Here is a 16469-nt window from a genome sequence, read left to right as displayed (position 1 = left end):
GAAAAGTACGTAAGAGCTTGACTTTTGCTCCAACGAATCAAAAGAGTAATGGAAGAAGACCAAAACCGTAGGCAACTCAAAGAGTTTTCCCTACCCTCTAACGAAGAGCCTCATTAAAGTATTGTCAACCCAACTATTACAGCTAACAACGTTGAATTGAAGCCTATTTTGTTGCAAATCGTGCAACAGAACCAGTTTGTTGGTCTCCCAACAGAGAACCCAAACCAGCACCTAAAAGTCTTCATTTAACTAGCCGACACATTAAAATGCAATAACGCTGCTCCTGAGGAGATACGTCTATGTTTATTCCCTTTATCACTGAGAGATAGAGCATGATCATGGATAGATTCCCTTCCAGCTGATTCCATCACTACTTGGAATGACCTGAAGAAAGTATTCCTTGCTAGATACTTTCCACCTAGTAAGACTGTCGTCCTACATAACCAAATTACCATATTCACTCAACAAGATGGTGAGTCCCTTTTCGACGCATGGGAAAGGTACAAAGAGCTATTAAGAGCTTGTCCACATCAAGGATTAGAATAATGGATAATCATCCACACCTTCTACAATGGACTTCTCTACAACACAAAGATGACTATCAACATTATCGTCGGTGGTGCATTAATGAATAAACCTTACCCCGAGGCATGCACACTCATTGAGGACATGGCTCAAAAGCATTACCAATGGGGTACATAGCATGTACAAATAGAGAATAAATAGACTAAATGAGGTATATATGAGGTTAGAGTCTTCGACCATATGAACGCCAAAATTGACGCCCTAACCCAGAAAGTCGAAAGCTTAGTCATAAACCCTACAACTACCATAGTTGCAGTGCAACCCTGATGCAAAATTTATGGAACACCAGGACATGTGACTGCCAAGTGCAGTCTACTAGCTGAAACAAACCCAAACCAGGCCAACTATGCCCAAGGAAAGTACCCGCCATAGATGACTCTTGTTGTGAAATTGATATAATTTATGAATGCATAAGAGAATTGGATAAGGAGGAGCATATCGAAACAATAAAACTACCTTCAACGCCCATAATGGAAGACAATGGATTTAGGTCAGTTACACCTTACATAGACGATAGCCTTAACGAATGCTTAGCACTTATCCATGATCATATGCCGAGCATTAAGAAACCCAAAATAGAGCTTAAGGAATTGCCTAAGAACTTGAGATATGAGTATCTTGATGAAGAAGTCGATCTTCCAGTTATAGAAAATGCCAACCTTAACAGAGGCGAAACCGATCAACTTTTAGAGGTCTTAAGAAGATACCCTATAACTCTAGGCTATACCATCTTTGACTTAAAAGGAATAAGTCCCTCTGTGTGCATGCATAAAATTATGCTAGAGGAAGATTTTAAACCTTCTAGAGAACACCAAAGAAGGATAAACCCTATAATGAGTGATGTAGTCAAAAGAGAAGTATTAAAACTTCTAGATGTAGAAATTATCTACCAAATCTATGATAGTACATGTGTTAGTCATGTGCATGTAGTTCCAAAGAAATGAGGTGTCATGGTCGTATAGAATGAAAAAGGAGAATCAGTAGCAAGACTCATAGAAAGCGGATGACGCATGTGCATAGATTATAAAAGGCTAAACAAAGTAACCCGAAAGGATCATTTCCCCTTCCTCTTATTAACCAAATGCTAGAACGTTTAGCTAAGCACTCTTACTTATGTTACTTAGAAGAATACTCCAAATTTTTCCAAATCCCCATCCACCCAGATGACTAAGAAAAAACAACCTTAACGTGTCCATATGACACTTTTTCTTATCGACGAATGACATTCGAACTGTGTAACGCTCCTACAACCTTCCAATGATGCATGATATCCATATTCGTAGACTTCTTGGATGAAATCATGGAAGTTTTCATGGATGATTTCTCGGTATGCGGGTCCAATTTTAAAAACTGCCTAGATAACTTAAAGAGAATCCTAGAAAGATGCATACAAGTTAATCTGGTGCTAAATTGGGAGAAATGACATTTCATGGTAACAGATAACTAAACCTTTAACCGGGCTCCTAATGAAAGACGTCAAATTCAGCTTTGACGAAAAATGTATAGAGGCGTTTAATCTTCTTAAGAAATCACTAATCTCTGCACCTATTATGCAACCCTCCGTTTGGAACCAACCTTTGGAGATTATGTGCGATGCTAGCAATTTTGCTGTAGGTGTTGTCTTAGGACAATGAAAGGATAAGAGATTACATATGATCTACTATGCTAGCAGAACCTTAGATGCAACCCAACTAAATTACGCAACAACGGAGAAGGAACTTCTAGTTGTGGTATTTGCAATAGACAAATTTTGATCCTACTTAGTTGGAGCTAAAATCATCGTATATACATATCCTGTTTCCATACGATACTTGTTGAGCAAAAAAGACGCAAAACCTAGATTGTTTCGCTGGATCCTTTTATTACAAGAATTTAATTTAGAGATTCGTGATGAGAAAGAGACTGAGAACATGGTAGCCGACCATCTCTCCAGGTTAGAGTACCTAAAACCTGACCATTTCCCTATCAATGATGACTTTTTATATGATAGGTTGATAGCATCAGTCGACAATTATATAAGTCACAAAGAAGCCTTAGATGAGATAGCGCTAAAAATTGAATATGCCCGTGTAGTGACTAGTGAACCTTGGTACGCTGACTTCGTAAATTTCCTCGCAGCTAATATACTACCTCAGGGATTAACGTACCAACAGAGGAAAAAGTTTTTCCATGACGTGAAACATTTCTACTGGGATGAACCCCGTTTCTTCAAGAGAGGAGCAAACGATATTTTTCGTTGTTGTGTTCCTGAAGAGGAGGCACCAAATATCATAACTCATTGCCACTCTGCTCCTTATAGCGGACATGCCAGCACATCTAAAACCTGCGCTAAAATCCTCCAAGCACACCTTTATTGGCTAACTTTATGGTGTGATGTGCATACCTTCATAATTAAATGCAATCGGTGCCAATGTACTGGAAACATACTGTCATACCCCAATTTTGTCTAGGCATTTTAAAACTTTCATAAATTCGATTTTATTTTTAGCTTGCGTCAACTGTATAGCATGACATGCTTTTCATCATAAATAATACCTAAAATTTGGCCATAATAAATTCTCAAACAATACAGACAGACCGTCTTAATCATTTCTCAAAGACATGAAAAATCCGCGAGAAAAAAGTTTTGAAATCAAGCTTGCAAACATCAGTATTATTAATCTACGGTTTGCGTAGTTTAACCCGGTATGCTTGTTATATTTTTTGACTACTTTTTCAGTCACGTTTTGATCAGCATATGCTTGTTTAACCGATCAAAATTTATTTCAAAATTAAATCAAACGATGCATGTTTTTGAAAAGTTTATTTTACGTTGATCATTCTAGTGCATTCATTTTAATTTTTCCGAGCATTTTGGCACCTAATTTTTATTAATATTGAGTCCTTTTATTTTTATCTATTTATCAAAATGTTCGAATGAATTAATTAGAGTTTTTTTATGTTTTTATTTTGATTCAATTTTTTATTATTTAGTTTAGATTAATTTTATATAATTTAATTTTCTTAATTTTCATCTCTATACTAATGATACTTAAAAGAGATTTTTTTTTGGTTTTTAAGAATTAGTAATCCTAATAATCTCTTAGTGATACACCATACTCGGCACACCAATGAAAAAGGTCTCTCAGAATATAAAGAAAAAGACCCCAAGGGCCATCTCTCTCGGCCACGCACCCCAAGCCTTATCCAATATATCTTCTTTGTTTTTGAGATAAGAAGAAACAAAGATAGCTGATGGAAAATGTGACAGCTCATGCTTTGACACATAGCTCAATAAGCTAGTCTCATGTAATACCATCTCTCTCTCTCTCTCTCTCTCTCTCTCTCTCTCTCTCTCTCTCTCTCTCTCTTCATGTGACATTTTGGGGGTGTGCTGAAAATGTATTTCCTCTCTCTTCCAACTGACATGAAAAATGTCAACACCTCTCCCTCACATAAAGGCTAAAAAGGTTCACACACTAAGGATGGTTTTTTTCACTGTGTTTTTTTTTTCTTCTGAACCTCTCTCTTGATTTACACCAAAAACAACCACGTTGCACCCTTAACTCCCCTGATACACGATCCATCCACCACAACAAAACCTCACTGTACACTGACCTTTCCTCTGCTCTTCTTCTTCAACATTCCAACGCGACCACCATCGTCCACCCTCTACCTCACCGTGTGAAACCTTCTGCTTCTTCTCCATACTACCTCCATCGGACAACAGATTCATCAAACGTTTAACCGCCATCTTTACACGATATATTCAGATCGGAAACCACACCATAAACCATAACTCAAAACCACCCAAAAAAAACCACACAACTGTGCACTCACTTAACATGTAAAAAAAACATATGCTGCAATACTTGAGAGGGCTAAGAGATTATTCTCTTAGACGATTGGTTGTGTAATCTTTCAAGATTAGTGGATTAAGTCCTTTTTGAAGGCGAAATAACCTTGGCCGGGTGGACTGGAGTAACTTTGATTTTCAAGCGAACCAGTATAAAATTTCTGTGTTCTTATTTTCTTGAAAAAACTTTTAGTTCCAAAACAATTCAAACCCCCCTTTCTTGTTTTTCTCATCTTCAATTGGTATCAGAGCTTCGGCTCTGTTATTGATTTTCTAATCAAACACTTAACAGTGTAGAGAGATCTAGTGTGAGAAAAACTATGGCCAACACCAACGAAAGAGATAGTTACAACGTAAATCCTCCTGTCTTTGATGGAGAGAAATTTGATTATTGGAAAGACATAATTGAAAGTTTCTTTCTGGGCTACGACGCTGATCTCTGGGACATTGTCACAATTGGCTACACACCACCTGTGATAGATACTGGAGTTGCTATTCCCAGAAGCAAAATGTCAGATGATCAGAAGCGTGAATTCAAGAACCATCACAAAGCCAGAACGATACTACTCAATGCCATTTCCTACAATGAATATGAGAAGATCACCAACAGGGAAACAACTAAAGAAATACTTGACTCCCTGAGGATGACTCATGAAGGAAATTCTCAAGTCAAAGAAACAAAGGCTCTGGCTCTAATCCAGAAATATGAAGCCTTCAAAATGGAGGACGATGAAGCTGTAGAGGTAATGTTTTCTAGATTACAAACTTTAATTGCAGGACTCAAAGTGCTAGATAAAGGATATACAACTGCGGACCATGTCAAAAAGATCATCAAAAGCTTGCCAAAGAAATGGAGACCCATGGTCACAGCCTTAAAAATATCAAAGGATCTGAACAACATCAGCCTTGAAGAACTCGTTAGTTCACTCAGAAGTCACGAGATAGAACTGGAGGAAGACGAGCCTCGGAAGAAGATCAAGTCTGTAGCATTAAAGTCCAGATCAGAAACACGCAAGTCTGATAGAAACAAAGCCTTTCAGGCTGAAGAAGAAGACATTGATGACTCTGAAAAGGAAGACTCTGACGATGAGGAAGAATTATCCCTTTTAACCAGAAGAGTAAAACAACTCTGGAGAAAAAGGAATAATAACTTCAGAAAACCAAGATCCAAAGGAGATCGATCAGAACCAACTTTAAAAGGTAAATCTAACAAAGATATAACTTGTTATGAATGTAAGGAAACAGGTCATTACAGAAACGAATGTCCCAAGTTGAAGAAAGAAAGCTCCAGAAGAGAAAATTTCAAGAAAAGTTCCTTTAGAACCAAAAAGGGACTGATTGCTACCTGGGATGACAGTGGATCTGACTCATCAGAATCAAACTCTGATGAACAGGCAAATGTGGCACTTATGGCTACCACCTCCAGGAATACATCAGATGGAGAATCTGAATCCAAAGAGGTATTTTTTGATCTTTCTCGCTCTGACCTTGAATCATGCCTATCTGAAACTCTAAACTCATATTAGAAACTTAAACAAAAATTTAACGCTATAAAAGAGGTGCTTGAAGAAACCCTCGAAGAATGTGGTAAGCTTGAGATAGCGGTTTCAGATCTAAAAGATGAAAACCGAACTTTGACATTAGAAAGAGATTCCACAAACAAACAATGTTTAAAACTTGAAGAAGCGTTATCTCAAGCTCCACAAACTTCAAACACAGTAATTTATGAATATGAAAAATCTTTTCAAAAGTTTCTGAAGAATAGGATAGAGAGAAGTAGAATGGCATCCATGCTTTATGGGGTCAGTCAGAACAATAGAAGAGGAATTGGGTATGATCCTAGTGAAGATAAATCTTCTACTAATGACAAACCTGAATCTCCGTTTTCTTATCACTATACACATACACAAGCACAATGCTTTGATAATGCCAGAAAACCCAAAGTGTCAAGAAACTCTAGGAAAACTAATAACAAAGGACCCAAAAGATTTTGGGTACCAAAGGATAAGATTGTTTATGTTGCAGATGGAGAATCTTAAACAAAAATTTAACGCTATAAAAGAGGTTCTTGAAGAAACCCTCGAAGAATGTGGTAAGCTTGAGATATCGGTTTCAGATCTAAAAGATGAAAACCGAACTTTGACATTAGAAAGAGATTCCACAAACAAACAATGTTTAAAACTTGAAGAAGCGTTATCTCAAGCTCCACAAACTTCAAACACAATAATTTATGAATATGAAAAATCTTTTCAAAAGTTTCTGAAGAATAGGATAGAGAGAAGCAGAATGGCATCCATGATTTATGGGGTCAGTTAAAACAATAGAAGAGGAATTGGGTATGATCCTAGTGAAGATAAATCTTCTACTAATGACAAACCTGAATCTCCATTTTCTTATCACTATACACATACACAAGCACAACGCTTTGATAATGCCAGAAAACCCAAAGTGTCAAGAAACTCTAGGAAAACTAATAACAAAGGACCCAAAAGATTTTGGGTACCAAAGGATAAGATTGTTTATGTTGCAGATATCTTATGCAGCAGAGTTAAGACACCAGTCATGGTACCTGGACTCTGGATGCTTGCGACACATGACGGGAAGAAAGTATATGTTCCAAAACCTGGAACTTAAAGATGCTGGCTTCGTAGGTTTCGGTGGAAATCAGAAAGGAAGGATCAGAGGCTCCGGAACTATTGGTAATGGTACTCTTCCCTCTATATTTGATGTTCTCTACGTAGAAGGATTAATGCATAATCTGTTATCAGTAAGTCAATTGAGTGATAACGGGTATGACGTAATCTTCAATCAAAAAACATGTAAAGCAATTAATCAGAACAATGGAACAATCCTATTCACTGGCAAGAGGAAAAACAATATTTACAAAATAAATCTTTCAAACTTAAAAGAACAAAATGTAAAATGTTTAATGTCTGTTCATGAAGAGCAATGGGTATGGCATAGACGCTTGGGCCACATTAGCATGAGAAAGCTATCTCAACTAAATAAACTCGAGTTAGTTAGAGGTCTACCCAAGCTGAAGTTTTCTTCAGATGCTCTATGTGAAGCATGTCAGAAAGGAAAATTTTCAAAATCATCTTTTAAAAGGAAAAATATTGTTTCTACATCTAAGCCTCTGGAACTCCTTCACATTGATTTGTTTGGTCCTGTTAAAACAGCATCAGTCTATGGAAGAAATATAGACTAGTTATTGTTGATGACTTTAGTCGCTGGACATGGGTAAAATTCTTAAAACACAAGAGTGAGTCTCACTCTGTATTCACTAGCTTCTGTTCCAAAGTGCAAAATAAATTTGGCTCTAAAATCATCAGAGTCAGAAGTGATCATGGTGGAGAATTTGAAAATAAATGTTTTGATGAATTATTTGACTCTACTGGAATATCCCATGATTTCTCCAGTCCTAGAACTCCACAACAAAATGGAGTTGTAGAAAGGAAGAATAGGACACTCCAAGAGATGGCCATAACCATGATCAATGAAACAAATGTGGCTAAGCACTTTTGGGCTGAAGCAGTAAATACAACATGTTATATTCAGAATAGAATCTCCATAAGACCTATTCTGGAAAAGACTCCCTATGAACTGTGTAAAGGAAGAAAACCCAACATTTCTTATTTTCATCCTTTTGGATGCTCTTGCTTTATTCTGAATACTAAAGAACATCTGAACAAATTTGATTCAAAAGCACAAAAAGGTATTATGTTAGGATACTCAGAATGCTCTAAAGGCTACAGAGTATACAACACAGAAACCAAAATTGTGGAAGAATCAATTCATGTCAGATTTGATGATAAGCTTGACCCTGAAAAGTCAAAGCTAGTTGAGAAACTTGCAGATCTGGAGATTACTCTTGCAGGTTCTTACGAAAAGATCAAAGCACCAGAAGTATCTGATATACAGAGTTCAGAAGGAACTAAAGCTTCAGCGATTCAAAAGAAATCAAAAAATCGCCTCACCATCTCTGAAGAGTTGATTCTGGGAAACAAGGATGAACCTATCCGAACTAGGTCAACATTCAAGGTACCTGAAGAAATTCCTCTAGGACTAGTATCTCTGATTGAGCCTACTTCCTGTGATGAGGCACTTCAAAATGATGACTGGGTTCTAGCCATGCAAGAAGAGCTAGATCAATTCTCAAAGAATGACGTCTGGGATCTAGTTCCCAAACCCAAAGGCACTCACATTATTGGAACAAGATGGGTGTTCAGAAACAAGCTAAATGAAAAGGGCGAAGTTGTCAGAAACAAAGCTCGACTGGTGGCACAAGGGTACAGTCAACAAGAAGGCATTGACTACAACGAAACCTTTTCCCCAAATGCCAGGTTAGAATCTATTTGCTTACTTGTTTCATTCGCTGTAAATCATTCTATCAAACTATATCAAATGGATGTCAAGAGCGCATTTCTTAATGGCTATATATCAGAAGAAGTGTATGTCAATCAACCTCCAGGTTTTGAAAATTTAAATTGTCCAGAACATGTTTTTAAACTTAAGAAATCTTTATACGAACTAAAGCAAGCTCCTAGAGCTTGGTATGAAAGGCTAAGCAATTTTCTTCTGGAACATGATTTTATCAGAGGGAAAGTTGACTCTACACTCTTCTGTAAAAACATTAATAATGACCTCATGATATGCCAAATATATGTTGATGACATTATTTTTGGTTCAGCTAACCCTTCTGTATGTCAAGAATTCTCTGAGTTAATGCAGGCAGAATTTGAAATGAGCTTAATGCAAGAACTAAAGTTCTTTCTAGGAATTCAAATCAATCAAGCTTCAGAAGCCACCTATGTTCATCAAAGTAAATACATAAAAGACATTCTGAAGAAATTCGAAATGGTGGAATGCAAACCTGCTAAGACACCTATGCATCCAACTTGCATTCTGGAAAAAGAAGAAGTCAATCAGAAGGTTTGTCAGAAGCTCTATCGTGGTATGATATGCTCTCTTCTCTATCTGACTGCTACACGTCCTGATATTCTGTTTAGTGTATGTCTCTATGCCAGATTCCAATCAGATCCTAGAGAATCTCATTTAACAGCTGTTAAAAGAATACTCAGATATCTGAAAGGAACTCCTAACATGGGCCTGATGTATGAGAAAACATCAAAGTATAGACTTTCTGGTTATTGTGATGCAGATTACGCAGGGGACAGAATGGAACGTAAAAGTACATTTGGGAATTGTCAGCTCTTGGGAAAGAATCTGATATCCTGGGCCAACAAAAGACAATCAACCATAGCCTTGTCCACTACAGAAGCATAATATATTTTAGCATCATTATGTACCACTCAGATGCTCTGGATGAAGATTCAACTAGAGGATCTTCAAATCTTTGAGAGTAACATTCCTATCTTCTGTGACAATACTGCTTCCATCTGTTTAAGTAAGAATCCTATTTTGCACTCTAGAGCTAAGCACATAGAAATAAAACATCATTTCATTAGAGACTATGTTCAGAAAGGGGTAGTAACGTTAAAGTTTTTTGATACAGACCATCAATGGGCTGACATCTTTACCAAACCCCTTGCTGAAGATAGATTCTCTTTCATCTTAAAGAATCTAAACGTTCAAAATTGTCCTGAATGAAATGTGCCACTGAATTAGCAAAATAAGACTCTGAAGTAAACAGGTGGATTCTGTATCTGACTCTGATGCTACTACCAGTTAGAAGTCATCTGAGTTAGAAATCTCCAGGAACCAACCTTTTGGTATTCCTGAAGATCAGATAAAGTAACACGTGGAGCATCGTGTGTCTGACCTTGGAACTTCTAGACAGCTGTCTAGCAGTAATCAAGAAACAGTCTTTTGAGATCTCCTCGAGTAGTGTGCTGATTTTGGGATTAGACATCATTTATGGGATGTAATCATTCTCCCCTCTAACGTGCGTTCTTGGGTTTTGTGCTAAACTCTCATTTTTGTGTCGTTTTGCATGCACCCTAATTTGGGTATTTAAACGTTTCACATTTGCACACTTTTCACTCAGAAACACACCTAACTCTCTCCTTCAGTTTTTCCTCTCTCTCTCAAAGGCATTTTTGTAGTTTTACTCAAGTTCTTCAACCTTCATCTCAAGTTCATCAACGCTCTTCATGGATTCTCAACAACAGTCTGTGTACAACTTCTCTCAATAGATGAACTCAACTGAGCAAGCTCCAAGTTCAAGTCATCAAAACCCTGCAGTCACCGGTGTCGTTTCCACTCCCATCTACAAAGAACCTCACATTCTTGATCGTGAGCCTCATATTCATCTTGCAACACCGTTTGAAAAGCTGGAAGTGTTGTGTGAAACCTTGGTGGATTTTGACAACATGAAAAGAAATGGTGTCGACCTCACTAATGAACTAAAGAAGCAAGGGTGGGAAAACTACTTTCAACACCTCTATGGCCCAGTCTACACAAATCTGGTAAAGGAATTCTGGAGGTTCGCTGACTCTGACGATCACTACATTGTCTCCTACATTCTGGGAGTCAAGATAGTTATCACAGAGAAATCTATTGCTGCTCTTCTAAACATGGAGAAGACTGGAGGAAGACGCATATACAACATCAATCCTAGGGCAAAGTATTTGTCCCATGAGATAAACCCTACAATTTTTCAACAGAATGCTGAAGGCAAGCATTCCAAGAACAAGGAACTGCATCAGAACCTCCGGGTATGGATGAAGATCATATTAGGCACCATCCATCACCGCCCAGCCTCCAACTCCTCAAATTACATCAACACAGACCAGAAATGCATTCTTTACTGCATTCGCAAGGGTCTGAAGCTCTGCCTTCCTGCACTTCTCTTCAAATATCTCAGAGACTCCGTGAAAGATACCAGAAACAACATGAAGATAAGAAACTACATTCCTCTGGGGAGACTCATATTTGATGTGCTGATTGAAAGTGGCCTCGTGGACCATCTGATACAGCTTAGACTCATGGAAGATGTGATGATAGATACTAGAAGACCTCTAAACGCTCGCAATCTGAAGAGCATGGGAATTATCAATCAAGTAAGGGTCAAACCAACATTGGACACCTCCTGGGAAGCACTTAATGATCAGAGAGAGATTCCAAATGGACTCTATCTTTTCTCAAAGATTGACCCTCCAGAGGTAGTCGCATACTATCAGTAATTACAACCAGATTGACTTATTTTCCAACAAGATATAATCAGCTGTCCTGAGAAGATGTGAATTGAAAATAGTTTTAGGGTTTTATGATGTCCAAGCCCAGCCAAACACTTCTATAAAAAGGGCATGGAATACCTGGTTTTCATACACAAGAAATAACGAACAAAATATTGAGAGAGAATAAGGGTTTTAGTCTTGTGTGGTCGTGTGTATTGTGAGCCATTCATTCATCCATAGATGATTGAATTGGACTGACTTTTGAGTTGTAATTTGTCCATTCTAAGCTTTGAAGAATGAGTGTGTGTTTACTTGGTTGAAGCTTTTAAGCAAGATCACGTATGTGTTCTTGAAGAGTGTCTTCTTTCATTGTAATATTTGTTTTTCCATCACTTCTGTGATTGAGGGGGAGTGAGTAGGATCTCATATCTAAGAGTTCTTAGATAGAAGTCACATGGGTAGAGATTAGGTGAAAAGACTGTAACTTGAAGTTGTTTACTGAGAGTCTTTGAACTAATTCTGTTTAGTGGATTTCCTTCCTGGCTTGGTAGCCCCCAGATGTAGGTGAGTTTGCACCGAATTGGGTTAATAATTACTTGTGTCACTTGTATTACTGTTCTTTATCTTTTACCCTGTTTATATTGTTCAGATATTAGTGTCGTGACATTACCTTCGACATCTCATATCTGATACCAGAATTTCAATTGGTATCAGAGCAGGCATCCTGCTCTGGCTCTGGGTGAGATCTAGGGACGTTACTTTTTGGTACTATGGATAGAGACAGAGTATCTGTTCACAGACCACCAATTCTGGATGGATCTAACTATGACTACTGGAAACCTCGAATGGTAGCCTTCCTGAAATCTTTGGATAATAAGGCTTGGAAGGCTGTTCTAACAGACTGGGAACATCCAATTATTACTAAGGAAGGAGAAGTTACTACTGATAAGAAGGCTGAGGAACAATGGACCAAGAAGGAGGATGAACTAGCCCTTGGAAACTCTAAAGCATTGAATGCTATATTCAATAGGGTTAATAAGAACATCTTCAGACTAGTGAAAAATTGTGAGGTGGCTAAAGATGCTTGGAATATTCTCAAAATCACTCATGAAGGCACCTCTAGAGTGAAGATGTCTAGATTGCAGCTGCTCACTACCAAGTTTGAAAATTTGAGGATGAAAGAAGATGAAAATATTCATGACTTTCATATGAATATCCTTGAAATTGCTAATGCCTCAGGAGCCCTGGGTGAGAAGATGTCAGATGAAAAACCAGTGAGGAAAATACTCAGGTCACTTCCTAAGAGATTTGCCATGAAAGTGACAGCCATAGAAGAATCTCAAGACATTTGCAATATGAGAGTGGATGAGCTAATTGGATCCCTCCAAACATTTGAGTTGGGAATGTGTGATGGATCTGAAAAGAAAGTCAAAAAGCATAACCTTCATGTTAAACACTGAAGAGAAAGAGGAAGAAAGTGGTCAAGATACTGATGAAGATCTGGCAAATGATGTAACATTACTGGGAAGACAGTTCAACAAACTTCTGAAAAAGATGGATGTAAGATATAAGTCTAATGTCAAGAACATCTCATCTGACATCAGTAGGTCCAATAATGTTAGAAGAAGAACAAGATCTGATGAAAAGTCCAAAGAAGGAAAAGGAGTTCAGTGCCATGAATGTGATGGGTATGGACACATTAGAGCTGAATGTGGGACCTACCTCAAGAAACAGAAGAAGAGTCTTGCTGCTACTTGGTCTGATGAAAGTGAAACAGAAGGAGAGTCTACAAATCTTGTGACTGCCTTGACTGGAAGATGGGGTTCTGATGAAGACTCAAGTGATGATGAAGTAACCTTTGATGAGTTAGCCACTACCTATAGAAAGTTGTGTCACAGAAGTGAAGAAGTGTGTCAACAAGTGGAAAGTCAGAAGAAATTGATAACACAACTAGAGAATGAGAAGATAGAACACTTGGAAACCATCTCTAAGTTGAAGACTGAAGCAGTGTTCTTGAACTCCAAACTTGATGAGATGACAAAGTATGTCAGAATGCTAAACAATGGATCTGACACCTTAGACAACATTCTCCAGACTGGAAAAATGGCAGGAGACAAGTCTGGCCTTGGGTTCAATGAATCCAAACCTGAGTGTATTCACACTGGTAGCAAAGCAAAGATGTCACGTCATGTGTCACAACATCATAAGGGAAGACAACATAAAGGAAAACACCAAAGATTGAGATGTCATTACTGTGGAAAATTTGGCCACATAAAACCATTTTGCTATAAGTTGTATGGCTATCCTAGTCCTTCTCATCATCAACCTAGACCCAAACATCACATCCCTATCAACAGAAAATAATGGGTCCCTAGGACTGGTGTTACTAACCCAATAGCTCACACTTCCTTCAGAGTTTCAGCCAAAGAAGACTGGTATTTTGACAGTGGATGCTCCAGACACATGACTGGAAGCAAAAACCTGCTAATTGATCTCCATCCTCATGCTACCAGCTATGTAACCTTTGGTGATGGAGCAAAGGGTGAAATCAAGGGGATTGGAAAGCTAAGCTGCCCTGGAGTCCCTAACCTTGACAATGTCCTACTTGTTAAAGGACTGACTACAAACCTAATCAGCATCATTCAACTATGTGACCAAGGTCTAACTGTAAACTTCATAAAAACTAAATGTCTTATTACTAATAAAGAGTGATCATGAAAGGAGTCAGGTCTAAGAACAACTACTATATGTGGAGTTCTCAAGAAACTGGTTATTCATCAATGTGTACTCTAGCCAAAGAAGAAGAAGTGAAGGTATGGCATCAAAAATTGGGCCATCTGCATCTGAAAGGAATGAAGAGGCGTATATCTGTTGAAGCTGTCAGAGGAATCCCAAACTTAAAGATTGATAAAGGAAGAGTTTATGCGGAGTGCCAGATTGGAAAACAGACAAAGATGTCACATCAGAAGCTCAGACATGACACCACTTCCAGAGTGCTGGAACTTCTCCACATGGACTTGATGGGACATATGCAGGTGGAAAGTCTTGGTGGGAAAAATTATGCTTATGTGGTGGTGGATGACTTCTCTAGATACACCTGGGTCAATTTTATAAGGGAAAAATCTGATGTATTTAAGGTATTCAAAGACCTTTGCCTAAGACTTCAAAGAGAAAATGAAAGTCAGGTTATAAGAATCAGAAGTGATCATGGGAAAGAATTTGAGAACAACAAATTTGCTGGATTTTGTGCATCTGAAGGAATTAGTCATGAGTTCTCATCTCCCATTACCCCTCAGCAAAATGGTGTGGTAGAAAGGAAAAATAGAACTCTCTAAGAATCTGCCAGAGCTATGATTCATGCTATGAAATTGCCCTACCATTTCTGGGCTGAAGCTATGAACACAACCTGCTATGTTTACAACAGAGTAACCTTGAAGAAAGGGACTCCTACTACTTTATATGAAGTCTGGAAAGGGAGAAGACCTACTGTCAAATACTTCCATGTGTTTGGTAGTAAATGTTATATCTTGACTGATCGTGAACAAAGAAGGAAAATGGATCCCAAGAGTGATGAAGGAATATTTCTGGGCTACTCAACAAACAACAGAGCATTTAGAGTCTTTAATTCCAGAACAAAAGTAATGATGGAATCTATCAATGTTGTGGTTGATGATCAACAGACTGATGTCACAGACGATGTTGAGACATCTCTAAATGATGCCCCAGCTGATTTCCCAGACAAAAGTAATGAGAGTGAACTCACCCAAGCTGAATCTGAAGCTGACAAAATTAATAAAGGACCCTCTATCAGAATTCAGAAGGATCATCCTAAAGATCTCATTATAGGAGACCCAAATAAAGGGGTCACAACTAGATCAAGGGAAGTGATCTCACATGGCTGTTTTGTGTCTAAGATTGAGCCTAGGAATGTCAAGAAAGCCTTGACTGATGAATTATGGATCAATGTCATGCAAGAAGAGTTAGGCCAATTCATGAGAAATGAAGTATGGGAACTGGTTCCAAGACCTGAAGGAATAAATGTTATTGGAACAAAGTGGGTTTACAAGAATAAATCTGATGAACAAGGGATGGTTACAAGGATACACTCAAGTTGAAGGAGTTGACTTTGATGAAACATTTGCCCCTGTAGCTCTCCTTGAGTCCATTAGACTATTTCTTGGAGTGGCATGTATTCTGAAGTTTAAATTGTTCCAAATGGATGTAAAAAGTGCCTTTTGAATAGTTACTTAAATGAGGAAGTGTATGTTGAACAACCTAAAGGGTTTACAGATCCAAATCTTTCAAAGCATGTGTATAAGTTGAGGAAAGCCCTCTATGGTTTGAAACAAGCTCCTAGGGCTTGGTATGATAGACTCACAGTGTTTCTCGTTAACAATGGATACAGGAAGGGAGGCATTGACAAGACCTTATTTGTTAAGAATGAAGGAGGAAAACTCATGGTGGCTCAAATATATATGGATGATATTGTGTTTGGTGGGATGTCAGATCAGATGGTCGAACATTTTGTTAAACAAATGCAATCTGAATTTGAAATGAGCCTTGTTGGAGAGCTGACCTATTTTCTTGGGCTACAAGTCAAGCAGATGGAAGATTCTATCTTTCTATCTCAAAGAAAATATGCCAAAAACATTGTTAAGAAGTTTGGCATGGAGAATGCAAATCATAAAAGGACACCTACTCCTACTCATCTGAAAGTCTCTAAAGATGAAAATGGTGTTAGTGTAGATCAAAGTCTCTACAGAAGCATGATAGGGAGTCTGCTATATCTCATAGCAAGCAGACCTGACATTGCTTTTGCTGTAGGTGTTTGTGCTAGATATCAAGCTGAACCAAAAGTCAGTCACATAAACCAAGTGAAAAGGATACTGAAATATGTCAATGGCACCAGT

The 16469-nt window shown here is 38.0% G+C and overlaps 1 non-coding gene across 1 annotated transcript; it reads right to left on the bottom strand.

Moving 5' to 3' along the window:
- Positions 1–432: 432 nt before the first annotated feature.
- LOC127109361 (small nucleolar RNA R71) lies at positions 433–539 on the bottom strand. The gene has a single exon (XR_007796669.1). It is a non-coding gene; the product is annotated as a small nucleolar RNA R71 (small nucleolar RNA).
- Between the last annotated feature and the right edge of the window lie 15930 nt (positions 540–16469).

Source organism: Lathyrus oleraceus, chromosome 7, assembly GCF_024323335.1.
Source record: "Lathyrus oleraceus cultivar Zhongwan6 chromosome 7, CAAS_Psat_ZW6_1.0, whole genome shotgun sequence".
NCBI lineage: Eukaryota > Viridiplantae > Streptophyta > Magnoliopsida > Fabales > Fabaceae > Lathyrus > Lathyrus oleraceus.
The sequence above is the reverse complement of the archived record's forward strand: the minus strand, read 5'-3'. Positions and strand labels throughout refer to the sequence as shown.